The sequence below is a fragment of the Heterodontus francisci genome, chromosome 14, assembly GCF_036365525.1.
Source record: "Heterodontus francisci isolate sHetFra1 chromosome 14, sHetFra1.hap1, whole genome shotgun sequence".
Taxonomy (NCBI): Eukaryota; Metazoa; Chordata; class Chondrichthyes; order Heterodontiformes; family Heterodontidae; genus Heterodontus; species Heterodontus francisci.
In genome coordinates, this window is record NC_090384.1 from 55,798,154 (window position 1) to 55,813,095 (window position 14,942).

At 44.5% G+C, this 14,942-nt stretch overlaps 1 protein-coding gene across 6 annotated transcripts in view; it reads right to left on the minus strand.

Moving 5' to 3' along the window:
- Positions 1–525: 525 nt before the first annotated feature.
- The window catches only part of LOC137377053 (obscurin-like), a 54,191-nt gene continuing 39,774 nt past the window's right edge, over positions 526–14,942 (minus strand). For 4 of the 6 annotated variants that reach the window (XM_068046256.1, XM_068046255.1, XM_068046252.1 and 1 more), the window contains one exon: positions 13,278–13,918. The gene's annotated coding sequence lies outside the window, so the exon portion shown is untranslated. Of the gene's footprint in view, positions 1,665–13,277; positions 13,919–14,942 lie in introns of those variants that run through there. The other 2 variants (XM_068046254.1, XM_068046253.1) reach the window with 2 other exon arrangements.

Sequence of the window (14,942 nt, forward strand, 5' to 3'; positions counted from 1 at the left end):
CTACAAAATCTGGACCAATGTACTTCCCTTCTCTTTCCTATCCCCTTTTCTATGCCTTTCTTAGTCACCCTGTTTGATATTTACGAATAGCCTCTCGTAAATAAAAGCTAAAAGGATTCTTGGATGTATCAACACAGTGCCATAGTTGAAGAAGATGGTGTTCCTCAAGTGTGAGCCCCTGCCAAACATGGGGGAGTCTGCAGCCTTTAATATACAATGCTTCACACTTCTGATCTTTTTACCACAAAGTTGTGAAATTATATTAATTCTCCTTAAAACAAAATATCACTAATACTTAGTCTACAGTTTAAGATGATCTCAAAATGTAAGTTCATCCATAATTTCAAGTAATTTGGATTCCAAGGATAAACATATTATAAAATGATTTATCAATATGCAACTGTGGAGCAATCACAATTCCATCAGTAAAAAAAAACTGCATTTGTGTTAGTTACAAAATAATGACATATTCACAAACAAATTACAATAAAACATGCTTTCATTGCCTCATAGAAAAAGTAAAACAGAATTATAGAACAAATATGGGTTATGGAAATCTAGGTTATGGGAGTTGAAGAGAAATTCATATCTAAAAACATTCGAAAAAACAAGAAGCCTAAAAAAATTATCTTTGGTTATCCATTCTAATATACAAGCCAAAAATAAAATCTAGTTTGAAGAATTTTTATTCTACACAATAAGCACACAAGCTGTGTAACAGTGTCCAATCACTAACATGACAGAATTGTGGACCGATAAGTGCTGTTTGCTACTAGATCAAATCATCGAAGTGCAAAAATGTCACAGGCTCAATTCTTCACTAACTTAAACTAATAAATTGTCAATGAAAGTGGATGTTGCAACACAGGATGGTTCCTGGCAGCAGTATTTCAAGGCCAGAATGGTAGTCAAAGGGTTAATCAAATCAAAACAAAAGTCTTCAACTTTAAGGTAAAAACTTATAATGATGGTAAAGTGTTTACCAAGTATCTCTATTTTGCACAGTCACATGGAACAGTGTTTGGAAAACAATTCCAAATAAAAGTGGGATTAGAAGACAAAATGAGCTTGGCATTGTCCATCCATTTCCGGGTCCTGGATTCAAATATTAGCCAGACAATTAGAATTATTTTTTTCTGCTGCCTACAAGAATTGAAAATTTAATGAATCTTAGGTGATCTTAACTTCAGTTGCTAATGATTTCAATTCCACAGTGGAAAATTGCCCACATTTCAGTACTAAACTGTGACTTGGTGCATTAAAAACTGTTCTTCAGAGGCTGGGATCAATGTACATTTTTGGGATACTGCAAAAGGAGCTTAACTCTCTACATTTTCTACGTTACACCAATCCAAAATTGTGTGATTATATAAACAGTGAAGACAATTAGAAAGATTCCCATTTTCGTCACTAAGGACAAAATTCATAAATTTTCCAAGAACAATATTAAGTTTCCATGGTTACTACTAAACAAGGTTGTTTTTCCATCCACAACACAAGTCTTCTTTGTTGCCATTAACATAAACAGCAACAGCTCCCACAGATCCAAAATAACTGTTTGTTCTTCCAGCTTCTAACATCAATGTTCTTTTTTGGGATTCCAAAGCAAAGGATATTTTAAAACATTCTTTCACACAGGAGTCTATTGGAGAAGATTCAAGAGTCTGAAATTGGATTAAAAACTGGTTAGAAGGGAGGAAACAGGTAAGAGTTAAGGACAGTTTTTCAGAGTTGTTCATATTTGTAAAAAGTAGTTAACGCCTGATGAACTTGAATGAATTTTTTGAAGAGCTGACTAAAGTAGTGGACAGGGGAATGTCTATGGATGTTATTTATGTGGACTTCCAGAAGGCATTTGATAAAGTCCTGCATGAGAGACTGTTAGCTAAAGTTGAAGCTCATGGAATTAAAGAAAAATTATTGGCCAGGTTAGGAAATAGCTGAGCAGTAGGAGACACAGTGGTGATAATGGGCAGCTACTCTAATTAGTTGGATGCGACTAGTGGTGACCCACAAGACTGAGTACTGGGGCCTTAACTACTCACTGTACTCAATGGCTTAGATGATGGGACATATCCACATTTACTGATGACATAACGATAGGTGGCATTGTAAGTTGTGTACATGGAAGCACAAATTTATAGATATAAATAGTCTAAGTGAATGGACAACAAATTAGCAGATGGAAGTAATGTCAGTAAAGGTAATAAAAAGAGAACATACTGGAAATACTTAACAGTTCAGGCAGCATCCATGGAGAGAGAAAGAGAGTTAAAGGACTAGATTTTGCCAAGTGACGCAAAATCCCAACACCAGGGTCATTTCGGGGTTGCACAAATGGCAGGACTTCTGTGGGTATCTTGCGCAATGCGGCCAATTAATGACATGTCTGCAGGGGAGCCGACCAATATCGGTTGGGGGGGGTGGGAGTTTGTGTCGGCAGCGAGCTTGAGGACGGCATCTTTAAGGGATGGTCGGCAGCTTTCATGCTGGCTGCACATAGGGAAGGCTGAAGAGTGCAGCAGAAGGCTGTGTGGGGGGATGGCAGGACTGCGAAGAAGGGTCACTCCACAGTTCAGTGGCACCTCCGGCAGGTAGTGAGGGCAAGGAAGGAAGTACTATTTCCAGAGGATGGGATGAGGAGGCCAGCCTGACTAATGAAGAAGGCCTGGGATGAAGGTGGCCAAAGAGATGAGCAGCCGTGCGGTCATGGTGCAAGGTGGCAGTGCTGCATGTATAATATGCTGGCCATGACATAAGCAGTGATGCAGATGACCCATGCACTGGGACTCAACAAGGACCAAGATAGAGGGTAATGTCACAACAGAGCACCATGACCAATCATTAATGCTCAATGCAGTACCAAACATGGGTGAATGCATGCAGTAGTCCTCCCAGTGCTCCATGTAGATGCTGAGCCTCTGGAATCATCAGCTAAATGGGTGCTTGTAGAGCAGGAGTGGGAAATTAGTAGCCATCTGTCAGAGTTCCCAGAGGCTGTTCACTCCCATGTGTGCATGATGGAGGAGTCCACCAATGCTATGTGTGGCAGCACGACTCTGGTTTATGAGCGCATGGACAACTGCATTGAGTGAGTGGTGATCCACACGCAGCAGGCCACCGAGTGGATGCAGGAGGCACATACCAGCCTCCCAGTGTGGCATCAACTTTGAGTGGTATTGAGCACTGGATTGGAAAGATGGCTCAGAGACACATGAATCCAGGTAAGGAGAGTACGGATGGCCCATGAAAGGGTCAAGGAAGGGATGGCTGATGGAAACGGCAGCTCTGCTGAAGGCGACCCCAGCTTTGACGGCAGACCCTTGGCCCCCCTGACAGTGACTGCTTCCAACCCTGATTTCAGAGGCTGCCCCACCCAGAAGCATGTGACCCAACCCATGCTGGGCCCTCAAAGGCTTTGCCACGCAAAGGTCATCTGCCATTGTAGGGCAAGGATGGATGATGCACTTGGGATGAAGTCCTCACAGGATCAGTGACATTGTCACGGCACGGCACTGCATGCCATCAGGGCATCCACAGAGAGGTGCCTGGCTCTGGTCCAGTGGAGGCATGGAGAGTCTCAGCTGAATCTAGTGTAGATAAGGGAATCATGGATTTCTGTTGTGCGCATGTCAATGGCCCGGGCATCAACGCCTCCTGTACATAGCCATTGGTTCTAACTCAGCTTACCCCTCAGCCTCCTCATTGGAGGAGGCAGCATGCTCAAGAGAATCATTCAGTGCCAGTTCAACTCCTCTGTTGCGCCAGCTTGTGCACAGCGCAACACACCATCGGAAACTCTTGAGGGGCTTTACTGGAGGTCTTCCTAGAATGGTCTAAACATTTAAAACGCACCTTAAGAAGGCCAATTGCCTGTTCAGTAGTCACCCTTACAAGTTAGATGGCTCTGATTGCATGTTTCTTCTGCCTTGGTGTTGGGATTCTGCACTGGTGTGAGCAGCCCTGTCTTTAGTAGATAATCTGCATTACCCAGGACCCAACCACAAAGGCTTGCCAGTGGAACGAACAATTGGGGCACCTGGCAATGTCTCAGAATGAAAGAGTCATGGCAGGTTTTCAGGAACTGAGAGCACACTTGCAGGATCCTTTTGCAGTGATATCACATACAATTTGCACATTGAAGGAATGGAACCCCTTCTTGTTGACAAAAGCACTTGGCTGCTCTTGAGAAGCCTTGATGGCCACATGCGTGTAGTCTATTACCTCCTGGACCTGAGAGAATCCTGCTATGGTGCCGGAGCCAATCATCCTCTCAGCCAAACGTGGATTATTGGTCAAGATCCTTATGTCGTTCCCTGCCCTCGCAAAAAAGACATCTGCCACCTGCTCAATGCAATGATGGGCCACAGATTGAGAAATCCTATAATTGTTCCCAGTCAATCCCTGGAATGACTCTGTAGTGAAACCATTCACCTTCACTGCCACAGGCAATGAGTGCCCACCACATCCCAGCGGCCTCAATTCCTCCTCCAGAATGCTGCATAGGTCAGCGACCACCTGTCTTGATAAATGCATTCTTCAAGATACTGGTGCTCCAATGGGTCCATCAAGCTGAGCTATTGTCCGTTGCTCCTGTGTACTGGGTAGTGCCTTCATTGAGCATCCGACTGCCTTCATGCCCCTGAGTACCCTCCACGCGTGCGTGCCAGTACAGCATCATATCACTGGTGCTCCTCCCCATGTGGCTGCCGAAGTTTCTCTCTTTCCTTCTGACTGCAGGAGGCGATCGCTGAGTGCAGGGCACCCATTTCCCTTTGCAGCCTTCAATGCTCAATGGATGTCATTCCCCCACATAGCCCTGCGCTGCCTCGGTTCACTGCATGAGTCCTGGGAGAAAACCTTCCAATTGCTGACGTCCGCCGCAGTTTTTTCACACAGCAATCCCTTTAAATTGAACTCCCTTCAATGGCAGCCCTGAGCCTTCATACTTGGAAACTCTGCACAGCTGAATGCCTGTCAGTTTCAGCCAACAATCACTTCCTGCTATGCTCTTGTTTCATTTGAGCTGGCTTGCCACTGCAGCTCTGTGGCACCCGTGTGCCTTCTATAAAATTCAAATCACTGTGCAAAATTGCCATTAATGACTCCCTTAAATGGCTTCAATTGGATGCACTCCTTCAGCTAGCGGAATCCTTTTTCTGCTCCCATGCCACCCCTGGAAAGTTTTCCCAGAGGCAGGAAGACATCAGGTAGTCATGCCGATGCGGTTTCCCCACATTTTCTGGGCCTACCCACCTCCACGGGGCCAGGAAAATCCAGCCCAAATGTTCAGCTCAATGATCTTTCATCTCAATGGCTGCTACCTGACCTGCTAAGTATTTTTTTATATTTTTATATTTCGAGATACAGCACTGAAATAGGCCCTTCGGCCCACTGAGTCTGTGCCGACCAACAACCACCCATTTATACTAATCCTACATTAACCCCATATTCTCTACCACATCCTCACCATTTTCCTACCACCTACCTACACTAGCGGCAATTTACAATGGCCAATTTACCTATCAACCTGCAAGTCTTTGGCAGTGGGAGGAAACCGGAGCACCTGGCGAAAACCCACGTGGTCACAGGGAGAACTTGCAAACTCCACTCAGGCAGTACCCAGAACCGAACCCGGGTCGCTGGAGCTGTGAGGCTGCGGTGCTAACCACTGCGCCACTGTGCTGCCCTGCATTTCCTGCATTCTCTGCTTTTATTTCAATTTCCAGCATTCACAGTGTTTTGCTTTTGTGTCAGTAAATGTATACTGGTTGAAAGAAAAGATCGAGAACAGGAAGCAGGAGAAACATTTTTACACAAAGGGCTATGAAGATGTGCAATGCAGAACCAGGGATAGTCAAATGAGGTGGAGATTTCTTATTTTATTTATTTTTATTTTTTATTTAGAGATACAGCACCGAAACAGGCCCTTCGGCCCACCGAGTCTGTGCCGACCAACAACCACCCATTTATACTAATCCTACACTAATCCCATATTCTCTACCACATCCCCACCATTCTCATACCTACCTACACAAGGGGCAATTTACAATGGCCAATGTACCTATCAACCTGCAAGTCTTTGGAGGTGGGAGGAAACCGGAGCACCCGGCGGAAACCCACGCAGACACAGGGAGAACTTGCAAACTCCACACAGTCACTACCCAGAACTGAACCCGGGTCGCTGGAGCTGTGAGGCTGCGGTGCTAACCACTGCGCCACTGTGCCGCCCTGAGATGGTCTCAAGATTTAAGAATAGCTTAGACAGGGAGGATTAAATGAAAGGGAAATAAATGGACATGACAGCATGGCAGGTACAGAGAATTAGGACGACTGCTCAGGTGGAGGCCAAACACCATCACAGGCTGGGTGAGCTGAACAGTCTAATTCCCTGTTGTAATCTCCCTGTAATAAATAGAGATAACATTCTAGTCTTAGCTGACAAACAGAAAGGGCCTCAATAAATTAAACATACATGGCATTTATTAACTGTTAATGGCCTTTGCCGCATTTGGTGGATTAAACATAAATTAGACCTGCAACTTTATGTTTCCCCCTCTAGAATAATGTTGTCCTTTAGACCGCTTGAATTTAGAAAGAAATGTGGAAAGTTTAAATTAATTTCTGCTTCTTTCACCAATTTATGGCTCCTCACAGGATATCACTGTTAGTGCCAATTCAGAGCTACTCCTTAAATCCATACTGATAACTGGTCCCAAAAACAAGAGCCCAGGGAGTAGGGTGGCTGCTCTCCACCCCACTTGGATGGATACAGGAGCTATGGGAATAGCAAGATCAATGAGGAAAAAGAAATAAAAACAGTTCAGCCTCAAAAGAAAAAAAGTAAAATATATTAACAATACAAGGCTTCAATGGTTTAGTCAAAATAAGAGGCAGTCATCATGCCGGTCCTGAAGACCTGCCAGTTCCATACCACCATGATTGCTTACATCCACCTCTGAAATGCTATCTGCCTCTTACTCTGCCACTGAAATGCTTGCTTATTTCTGCTTTTATCAAATCTAGACTCACTTTCTCTAACGCTCTCCCTGCCAACATCCCACCATCACCCCCATCCCTCCATAAACTGTAACCTGTTAAAAACTCTGTTCTCTACTGAGTCCTGATTGCCCATTACCCCCATCTCCTCAGGCTACACTGACCTCCTTATCGTCCAACACATTCACATTCATTTTCAAATCATTCCTATGCCAATCTACTCTATCTGCTACATCTTCCAGCCTCAGATCTCCTCCCATATCCTGCTGTCCTCCAACTTTGATCGATTGTGAGACCACTCTTCCTCCAGCCCACCGGTGGCAGAAGAGTGTTAAGCTGTCACTCACCTTTAAAAACTTTCTCAAACCCATCTTTTCAACTAAGCATTTGAACTCATTTCCGAACCTCCTCTCTGGCTCCATATGTATTCTTTTACCTTTTTATTTTTTCTAGTTTGGGGGCATTTTCTATGTTAAAGGTGTGATTTGAATGTATTAACACCTAATCTGTACTAATGCTTTGTCTTTCAACACACCATTAACATATTGTTTGCCTTTGCTCCATGACCTTTTGGTCAGCTATGTGGCCTGGTCCAATCTGCACCTTCTCCTTTGTTATCTCTTGCCCCACCCCCACCTCACTTGCTTATAATCTGTAACTTTTCTAATATTTGTCAGTTCCGAAGAAGGGTCACTGACCCGAAACATTAACTCTGCTTCTCTTTCCACAGATGCTGCCAGACCTGCTGAGTGATTCCAGCAATTCTTGTTTTTGTTTCAGATTTCCAGCATCTGCAGTATTTTGCTTTGATTTGAATGTAAGTTGTTTTTTATTTCCCCAAATAATTGATCCCATTACATATTCTACATGTAATGTGAAGATTATTCTTTCGGCTGCATTTGCTGACAATGCAACCACTAGGTGGTGCAGTACTTGCACATGCGCAAATGCAGCTTCATCCAGTGACATTTCAATGTCTGCGATGTCTAAAGATAGTGCTGCTCAATTTGTCACAAAAAAAATTAAACCCAAACCCCCTCAAGGGCTGTAATCGCACCGCCATCCCACCTCCAACAGTATCCCTCCTGCCATTGTACTTCTCTTTGCCACTCGCTCCCCACCTCACCACTACCTTCCCACAGCCACCCGGTCCCGCCCTCACTGCTTCCCCGCCTTGCTGCTTCGGCCACTCACTCCTCGCTTTACCCCCTCACCCCTCGGATGCTCGCCACTTCCTGCCTCTCGGTGGCTCACTTCCCGCCTTGCCGCTTTGGCAGCTCGTTCCCCGCACCCCCCACTCACTGTTTCTCCAGGTGAAGCAGAAGGGAACAATCGGCCAAGGTGGGGAAGCGGCAAGGCCAGGAGTGACCGGCCGAGGGGGGAAACGGCAAGGGTGGATGCGATTGGCTGGTAGTGGTGGGGCGGGGGGGGACACGAGACCGGGAGCAAGTGGCTGGGGGGGTGTGGGGGAAGCATGAGGCCGGGAGCGATGACGGGGGGGAAGCAGCGAGGCAGGAAGCCAGTGGCCGAGGGTGAAGCAGCGAGGGTGGAAGCGAGTGGCTGAGGGAAGGCAGCGGCAAAACGGGAAGTGAGCAGCCGAGGAGGGAAGCAGCGAAGGCGGGAGCGAATGGCTGAGGGGAGGGAAGCGGCCAGGCAGGATGGAGTGGCGAGTTGTCGGAGCAGGAAATTGAAAATGGCAATTGAAGCATAGATGGCGAGAGGAGCAGGTTTCTATTAGGGGGAATGGAGACAGCGATTGAAGGGTGAGGACGTCATTGCGCGGTGACGTCAGCACAAGCATGCGCAAATTTGTACTGGAAAACAGGCAAATGTTCTCACGCTACGATGACGTCCGCGATCGCTCTGCGTGTGCTCTGCGTTGTCATGAGTCACTGTGTATTTAGTTTTCCCCAAGAAGATAAGATTGTATAACAGTGTAGAATATTTGAAGGAATACATCCCATTTCCTCATCTCACTGGGCCAGACATCAATTCTAGCCACCAGGGCAGCCAGGCAATTTACGCTTATGCTCCTTGATCTTGTATGCAGTTAGCTACATGGTAGATTGTTTATGGGCTTTTTACAGCTGATAAACATTTGTACCCACATGTGTCTGATCTCATTGAAGTTGTTACTCTTCTTTCTACCTTTAAGGAGATAACAGCACTGAAGTTAACACCTGACACTAAATACAAAGCAGCAACTCTAAGCCACTGATTTAAATCATATTTGCTGATGATATCTATAAAACTGAAATCCCCTCTGCAGTTATTGCTCAAGTCTTGACAGAATAAACATGACTTGGAGTAATGCCTAAAGTAAAACATTCCATCTGTTGAAAGCAAACGGCACACACAGGGAAAGCTAAGCAAGAATTTGCACTTTTCTTTCTTACACAAATACGGGATTGACAAGGCTTTACTTCTGCTGCCTGTACCCATTGCTTAAAAAAATATACTATAATTATGGAGCAATGGTAATAACTATAATGTTTACCCTAATCTTGCACTTAGCAGGACTGGCGAGTTTTGTTATAGCTGAAAAAATAGTTTTTAAAAAATGTAGTCAACCTTCCTGTGGTACTCTATACAAAATGTGAAGACCAAGGGCAGAATTTTCACTCTCATATGGGGGCGAGAATGGAGGTGGGCAGGCGCACAATTTCACACCACCAGCCAGTATGCCAGTTTGCTGGGACCATCCCACCCCGGGCCATTTTCCCGGAAGTGGGATTTGGGCCGGAAGGACTACACGTCTGCAAGCGGAGAGTAGCCAATGTAAGTCAAAGGCCGACTGGAATATTCCAGTTAGTCTGCAGGCCCCCTGCGGCATTGGGAAAACACCAGCTGCCTGGAGGTGGCAGACCGGGGTGTGGGGGGGGGGGCCAGCATTCCATGCGGATTTTGAAGTCCTCCCTATCTACCTGGCCATAGCTGTGCCACCCTGTGGCGGATTCCCTCTCAAGAATGGTGGCCCAGCAGCTGTGGCCATTTTTTAATTCAAAGCTTTTAAAAGTGCTGAGAGAGCCTCAAGATGGAGGTGGCCTCTCTCTCCCTTGTCTGCCAAGACTGCAGCTCCTTCCATGCTGCAGGGCCTCCTATTCGGCCTCTAGCTTCAAGGGCTCGCCCGCCCTCCTTAATTGGCCACTTTAGCAAAAATCATTGCCGGGTGACTGCTCTTAACATAGTGCAAGGTCAGGGCCCCAATTTGACCCCAACATTGGGGTCCCGACCCAAAACTCAAAATCCTGCCTTCAGTATAATCTCTTGGTGAAAGAGGAGGACAGAGAGATAAGCAAGAAATAAGGGCAATGTTGAGATGCTAAAAGCCAGCAACAATATATAAAGATGCCAATGAGTGCAAGCAGGCCAGAATGAGCTGCAAGACCCGTATGGGCAGCACTGAACAACAGCTATGGTAGAAGTAGTGATAATAATGGCTGCATAACCAAGGATATTGAGCAGCTGTGTCTAAGCAATAAGATGGGAAAGGCATTCAATGCTGGCTCAAATGGTGGGGAGGGATGCTTTGTCTTTCAGCACACCATTAGCATACCGTTTGCCTTTGTTCCATGACCTTCTGGTCAGTTAATCTCTATGACCTTGTCTTATCAACACCTTCTCTTTTGTCATCTCTTGCTCCACCCACCCCACCCCCCGCCCCCCCCCCCCCCCCCCCCCCCCGCTTTACTTGCTTAAACTCTTTTATATTTGTAATATTTGCCAGTTCTGAAGAAGGGTCACTGACCCGAAACATTAACTCTGCTTCTCTCTCCACAGATGCTGCCAGACCTGCTGAGTATTTCCAGCATTTCTTGTTTTTATTTCAGATTTCCAGCATCTGCAGTATTTTGCTTTTATTTTGGAAGTTTAAATAACTTTGCTGTTGGTGCATAGATACTGGGAAGGAGAACATTTTAGCAGTTACTAAACAGTTTCTATTTTTTGAAAATACCTGCCAAATATATGAGGGAGGAGGGATGTTGCTGTCTGATGCCAAAGGCTTTAAACTAGTAAGATGGGGGGAAGGATCTACAAGAAATGTAAGCAGCCTAAATTTTTTTATTTTTTTTTAATTCATTCATGGGATGTGGGTAGCGCTGGCCAGGCCAGCATTTATTGACCATCCCTAATTGCCCTTGAGAAGGTGGTGTGAGCTGCCTTCTTGAACTGCTGCAGTTCATGTGAGGTAGGTATACCCACAGTGCTGTTAGGAAGGGAGTTCCAGGATTTTGACCCAGCGACAGTGAAGGAACAGCAATATAGTTCCAAGTCAGGATGGTGTGTGACTTGGAGGGGAACTTGCAGGTGGTGGTGTTCCCATGTATGTGCTGCCCTTGTCCTTCTAGTTGGTAGAGGTCGCAGATTTGGAAGGTGCTGTCTAAGGAGCCTATTAAATAGGAAATCCTATTAAAAATTAGATAAAATGTCTGTACAGCAATGTGTACAGTGTGTGTAAATAAACAGGGGAGCTGGAGGCAATCGTGCATCGGGAGGAACCAGACATATTAGGGATTACTGAGATACAGCTGCAGAAAAGTCAGGACTGGAAATTAAACAATGCAGGGTGTAACATATTTAGAAAAGATAGAGGGGAAAAAAGGGGAGGTGGAGTAGCTGTAGTTATTAGGGATAACATAATGGCAGTAGAAAAAAGGGACACATTTATCAGCAAGACAAAAATAGAATCCATTTGGATAGTGATAAAAGATAATAAAGGATGAATCGTACTAATAGGTGTCATCTGCAGACCACCTAATAGTGGAAGGGAGATGGAGGAAGAAATATACAGACAAATTAGGAAATTGAGTAAGAAACACAGAACAAAAATCATGGGGAATTCAACTACCCTGAAATTAATTGGACAGAAGAGGTAGGTAAAGGGGATAAGGGAATGGAGTTCCTACAATGTGTACAGGACTCTTTTCTAACCCGATATGTAAAAAGCCCAATAAGAGAAGATTTGTTATTGGATCTAGTAATGGGAAATGAACCAGAGCAGATAAGGGAAGTAAAAGTAAGGGAACATCTAGGCATTAGATTAGATTAGAGATACAGCACTGAAACAGGCCCTTCGGCCCACCGAGTCTGTGCCGACCATCAGCCACCCATTTATACTAATCCTACACTAATCCCATATTCCTACCAAACATCCCCACCTGTCCCTATATTTCCCTACCACCTACCTATACTAGTGACAATTTATAATGGCCAATTTACCTACCAACCTGCAAGTCTTTTGGCTAGTGGGAGGAAACCGGAGCACCCGGAGAAAACCCACGCAGACACAGGGAGAACTTGCAAACTCCACACAGGCAGTATCCAGGATCGAACCTGGGTCCCTGCAGCTGTGAGACTGCAGTGCTAACCACTGCGCCACTCTGCACTGACCATAATATAATACGCTTTAAGATGATAATAGAGAAGGACATATGTATGACGAAAATCAAGTTAATAGATTGGACAAAATCTGATTTTGAGGGGCAGAGACTACAACTTGGGAAAATAAAATGGGCAACAATATTGGCAAACAACGATGTAGAACAACTATATGAAACATTTAAAATGGTGTTCAAAAGAGTGCAGGAAAGATATATTCCACTAAAAGGACAGAACAACCTAAACACTAGTGGGACTCTTTGGATGAATAAAGACATAAGGAACAACTGAGGGTTAGGAAAGAGGTACACGGACAGCAGATGACTGCATGATAAGAGAGGATATGAAGAGATTAGGAGAGAAGACCAAAAAAAAATTAGGAAGGCAAATAGGAACTATAAAATTAAATTATCATGGAACATAAAACAAAATAGTAAAATATTTTACAGGCACATCAATAAAAAAAACACTGGGATGGGAATAAGGCCATTAAGAGATAGACAGGAGAATACTATAGGTAGAGATAGAGCGATAGCAGAAATATTAAATAATTATTTAGCTTTGGTCTTTAGCAAAGAGATAGGACAGGTAGACATGACATTGAATGATGATCTGATTAACAAGTGCATTTAAAGTTTATAAAGGGGGTGTATTGAATAAACTAATGCTACAACTGAGATGGGAGGAGCGCACTGTCTTTTCTAGTCCCACTTCTCCGCAGGTCACAACATATATTTTAAAAATGTTTACCCAGTTACCGATTCGGCCAATTGTATACTCTACTCTTTATCCCAGAATAAAATAGATTAACCAGGTTTCTTTAATAAACTGACTTTCTTTAATAAACTTTCTTTAATAAACAAAATTGTCAGTTTACTATCAAACATGACGTATCCAATAATGAAACAAAGCATTAATGTACAGATTGAAATATGAAATTTCCCTTTTTAAATTCCCAAAATACACTCACACACATTCTGAAATAAAAATACATAAATTCACCCTGCGGAGGTTTGCAATAAACAAAACAATACTTTGGTTAAATACTTTAATTCTTGAAGAAAAAAAGAAGATATGGAAGAAAGCCAGTTGTCCATTTTGGTTTGGCATCTGGGTATTTGGAGACGAGTCACTGAGATCTTTTCTAAAGCAGTTCTTTTCAGGTGGCACTGAGAATTAATCTGACAGGTTTTTCCAGCTTTTCAGGAGAGATGCAATACCAGGGATTTTAGCTCTCCCACACTGGAGCGTTGCAGGGTTTCTTCAAAGAGGTAGAGAAAGAGGTAAGCTGGGTAGTTTCTTTTTCCTTGGCAGGCAAAACACCAACTGTCTTCAAAACAGATCACACCCCAACTGACTTGAAAACAATATCTTCCCCAAACAGAAAGTCAACCGCCTAATCTCCATAAACCTTCACATGTGGCTTCTCTGTAAACATCTTCCCCAAGTCATCAAGGTTTCTGTTGTTTATAGAGCTTAAAGCACATGATTTCCAGCACAGGTTGTTTTCAAACAACATCCCAAGTGTCCTTTCAGTGAACTTAGTAAAAGAAAAATCCATGGAATCGTTTCAGTTTTAACACAAGTCGTCAAAAAATAAAATATTAAAAAATGGAAGCATTTCATAACACTAAATCAAACTCAAAGTGGATAAAACCCCTGGTCCGGAAGGATTGCATCCATGCATTTTAAAATAATCTAGATAAAAGATTGCAGAGGCTTTGATTCGTGCAGGACACCGGGGATAACTCTCCTGCTATTCTTTTGAAATAGTGATGTGGTACATTTTACGTCCATCTAGAACGAGCAGAAGGGGCCTCAGTTTAATGATTCATCTGCAAGATGGCACTCCAAGGGCTGAATTTAGTGGTGCTGGGAGGACCCCTGGCACCGAGCTGAAAAGGCGAAGGGGTGGGCGGAAATCCCACCTTGATCACTTGGACTGCCCCCAGGCATGATTCTGCAACACCAGGCCAATTTACAGCCCCAGTACCAGGATCCCCATCCCTTTAAAGAGAGGGATCCCACCTCCAAAAGCTGCCAGCATCTCAGATCGGCAGCACCACCGGGAGCAGCGGCTACTGCCAGTACTGCAGGAGGCTTCAGACCTAGGCCCCGTGCTGGAGCCATAGAACGGAGGCCACAGGTTGCCCACAGAGCAGGGCCCTCCAAAAGCCCGCAGGGAGGATGCTTCGTTTTACAGGGTGACCTCCCCATAAGGCGGAAGCCCCTCCAGCAGTGGGTGGAAGAGGCTGTTAAGTGGCTGTTAATAGGCCTCTGAAGGGCCTCAATCAATTTTTGGGCGGGAAGGCCATCGTTGGCCTATCCCGCACCCAACTAAATTGCGGTGCAATGGGAAGGCAATGGGCCCTCTGCTTCCTAGCCCACCAACAGAAAACCCATAAGATTCAGCCCCAACCGTGCAGCACTCCCGCAGTACTGCACTGGAATGTCAGTTTTGATGTTTATGCTTAAGTCCTGGAATGAGATTTGAATTCATAACCGTCTGATTCACATGTGAGAATGCTACTAACTGAGCTACTTTTAATTAAAGCTTTAATAAA